Raw genomic sequence first — 4,054 nt, 5'->3', positions numbered from 1 at the left:
CCTACTTTAACATGTTGAACTCACCTGCCGTCGAGGTGTGTAGGCCTGTTCCCAGAAGAGCCAGAAAGATTAAAGTCTTCATGGTGGAAGGTATTATTGTAGTTTTTGTGGAGACACAGAGACAGTGCACGTTTTCAGCTTCAGCTCTAAGTTTAAATTCAGAGAAAACAGGGAGAGGAGTCAACATTAAGCTCTATCCCAAAGGGAATTTAGTCTGAGCGGCCACGTCAGGTGAAACTGAGCCGCTGAGGTTATGAACGAAAGTGAAAGTAAAATCTGCTCATTTCAACCTGTGGAAGGGGGTGTGGAGACATGCAGTCTCTATTTTGGTATCTCAACTCTACTCAGATTTGACAGGAGTATTGTAATTTATGCTGCTTTGGTCTTGTTTTATAGGTTAATGTGAAGAAATGTGCAGACGTTTTAATTTTGTGGGAGGTCAGAGTCACTGTGAGATACAGGTTAGATACTGGGGTTTATGGAGATACTGTAGTGTCTTATTCTTTTTGTTCTGGCTGCCCTGGGCTGAAAACTGATCAAAATGTTAACAAAAACAGCTAAATGTGGTTTCACTGATGTTCCAGTGAATTAACGTGGTGAAGTGCGCCCTCCAGTGGCTCAAACCTGCAGCTACTGTGCAGAAAGAAAGTTTCTCAGTGTGGACTGTGGAGGCCAAAAACGATTCATAGGAAGTTTATTTTAAACAGATCTGTGGTCAGTTACACTATAATGAGATAAACAGAAACATCAGAATCCTTTTGAAAATATAGTATTTTATTTATGGTGTGTGAAGTGAGTTTGTATTGTTGCATTACTTTAGTGTTGGAACAACTTAGACCTACTATTTGAACAGACGATACAGAAAAACAAGAGATAGTTTCCATGAAGCAATAAATTACTTAGGTGTTTTACTTTAAAATTAAAAGAATAACTAAAGCATAAAGAGACTCAGAGCTTCTTAAACACAAGCACCAGGTCAGGTCAGCTCTGTCCAACAGGTTAAATGCAGTTGGACTGACGACTGGAGCTGTGGACACTGAAAAGAGAAATGTAACACCTCTGTTGATGTTTGAACACCAGATTCTGTTTGTATTTTGCTTTGGCATCGTTTATACTCGGCTTCAGTCCTCACTTCCTGTTTTTGACTTTATACAGTGAGAAAGGATTTATTAGGATCAACTGATGAAACTGACATTTAACTCAAATCCTTTGTTCTCATTTCTTCAACTGGGTTCATATTATTCATGACTGTTACACAAACAAACCAACATCTGTCACATCTTTGATCCAGAACACCTGAGATTATAACTGTTCATTTACAGGTTCGCAGCGCCCCCTCTGGACAAAGCTTGTATCTACCATTAAACTGAGGACGTCGCCTGATTTACTGTTGGTGTCAGTTTGTCAAAACACCATAATAATCCATGACTGCTTATATGTATTCATCACATTAGGGGAAGTTAAGTAAAAAATAAAACCTAATAAACATATTTAATGTCAGTGAACAGCCTCACTGCTCATTGTAATCTAAAAATACCTTTTAAAAAGCTGAGTAGCTAAACAAATATATTTTTGTATACTATATTACAAATGTCCTGTCTGATGATAGGGACATTTTTAGCCAGTGTGAAATGAAATATAAACTCACACCTTCTACCAAGACATTAGGGAACAAATAGGTAAAAATTTTACCTGAGAGAATTTGCCAGGCAGATTTCAGTGCAACATGTTTCTCAGGGGAAAACCAAAGCATTACAACCAGCCTACATGCAGTGTGAAGAAGTCTTTAAACAATTTATACACAATGGAAAATTGAACTAATTCAAAAAGGCGTCCTAATAAATAACTAGGATAATCCATAATATTTAATTTTTGTGTTAAGATGTCAAGACTCTGCATACCCGATTGTATAACAGGTGCGTCAGAAGAAAACAGCAAATTGCAAAAGCGTAACAAACTCCCACACACTGTCTTGCTTAGGATGAATAATTTATTGTGTCCACAACATTTGGGTCTGTACGACCTTGATCAGAAGTCATTTGCTCAGGTTAAACAGTGGCTGGGCCACATGGCTTGGTAGGCAGTTACATCTGAGAGCCAGGCTCGTTCAGTTGTCCAGCCGCCAACACTGTTCTATTAACACTGTCAACCAAGAATAAAATACAGAATAATGAGGATCTGATGGAGCCACTTCTCTCATAAACTCCACTCACAAACATACAGGAAGTGCTAAACCTTCTTTCCAAATCTTACAGCTGGAAAACAAACAAACAAAAACCCACTGGAAAATCAGCCCCAACCTGTTTTGTGAGATTGTTAAAGCTACAATATTCCTTATAACTGGTTTTATAGTGTTTTACTAATATTATATCCATAGTACTACTGAAGAAACTGAGTTACATAATGTAAATATTACTTTTATATTTGTGCGTAAGATTTATTTTATAATTTATCAGTTGAAAGGTAATGCAACACAAACCAATAAATCATCAGTCATAAAATGTGTTTTCATACAGATCTCAGCCCCAGAGGTTTTGTCCATGAGGTTAAATTATTAGTCTTCACATCAAAAAATAGGCTAATTAACTTAATATGTGCAGGTGTGTAAATCTCATTTAATGTTTGAAGCTCACAAAATGCAAGCAGCTAATGATATGACTTTAAAAACAAACAAAATTAGATATTAATATATTAAATCATACAGATTGTATTTAGTATATTCAATAATATAGTATTTAATATATTCAATACAATTAATATTTTTGGTTATGACTTAAAACCCACAAAATGTTACAGATATGTTAACAACTATATGATATACAGTAGGTGAGAATATCTCTGTGGTATTTCATACTGCATGTGTAACCTACAGTATCACTTTACTTATTTTGAGGAGCCACAGAAGCACAGAATTTCTTGATTTCTTGAATTTCCACCTACAAGTCTCCAGTTGATCAGCAGTCTTATCCCTTGTGATCTAATACAGCCAAAGAATGGACCTCTCAATATAAACTGCACAGAAAACTACTAAATGTCCATTATCTCAATGTACAGTACGTGTGTCATCATATCGACAGGCCTCTAGGAAAACATATGGATGTCATATCTGTAAACGCATGTCTGTATTTTTCTGTTGATTTTACAAGAAACCCAACACCAAAAGAAATAAACTGTAACTATGGTGGATTAGTTTTAGATGAACACACAAATCTTTATCAATTAAATGTGTATATATGAAGACCTCTGTGATGCTTCCATTGTTTTTAGTACAATTTTACTTTTCTTGTCTTTCAATCAATAAGCATCTATCACTAGATTCACAACCCTGATTCTGTTTATGATATGAATGATGAATAACCAATGAATTCCCGGATTAAAAGAGGAGAATCTGGTGGCATCAGTCCTCAATGGAGTCCAAAATCTATCCATGAACCTAAAGAGGAAAAAAATACATAAAATAGAAAACACAATAATTTACCATAAATGTTTGGACAGTTTAAATCACTCAACTCACTGTGTTCAGGGTCGTGTTGTCGTCATTTAGGCTTGTGGATTCAGTTGCTCCATGACCTCAGGGTTGATCACAGCTGCAAGTTCAGAAACACTGTTAGTCCACATTCTCCTCGAAACAAATCTGTGTTTACAGCGAACACTGCAGGAAAAAGTCTTCAGCATAAAATCTATAAACCCGCTTTACTCTACAGAATGCATGTGAGGTCAGAAAAAAACAGAACTATAAGTTTTACTTACGAGATGGAGGGCGCTTGGCTGCAAGGAAAAAAAAAACTGAATTAAAAAGCTGAAAATACCAGAATTTGTTCCTTCCTTACACCGACTTTAAACACCTCTCACCTTTCTTCTGTTTGTAAATGAAGAATCCAATCACAGCAACGAGGACAAGAGCAAGAACAATGGCTGCAGCAATGATGGCGACAGTTATGACTGTGGTTTTCTCTGTTGAGTAAACAAACAAATCACAATGTGAACACATGAAGCAGGTTAGAGGAGAACGTCTGTCTGCCAGTCAGACCACAGTCTGTTCTACAGACACTAT

General features: G+C 36.4%; 1 long non-coding RNA gene across 1 annotated transcript; it reads right to left on the bottom strand.

The window, feature by feature from the left end:
* Positions 1-3,278: 3,278 nt before the first annotated feature.
* LOC109953553 (uncharacterized) lies at positions 3,279-3,982 on the bottom strand. The gene is made up of 4 exons (XR_002273928.1): positions 3,853-3,982; positions 3,751-3,768; positions 3,515-3,587; positions 3,279-3,433 (listed from the first exon to the last, which is right to left on the bottom strand). It is a non-coding gene; the product is annotated as an uncharacterized LOC109953553 (long non-coding RNA).
* Between the last annotated feature and the right edge of the window lie 72 nt (positions 3,983-4,054).

The sequence above is a fragment of the Monopterus albus genome, unplaced genomic scaffold, assembly GCF_001952655.1.
Source record: "Monopterus albus unplaced genomic scaffold, M_albus_1.0 scaffold765.1, whole genome shotgun sequence".
NCBI classification, from domain to species: Eukaryota; Metazoa; Chordata; class Actinopteri; order Synbranchiformes; family Synbranchidae; genus Monopterus; species Monopterus albus.
Note: the sequence above shows the minus strand (reverse complement) of the source record. Positions and strands in the feature narration are given on the sequence as shown.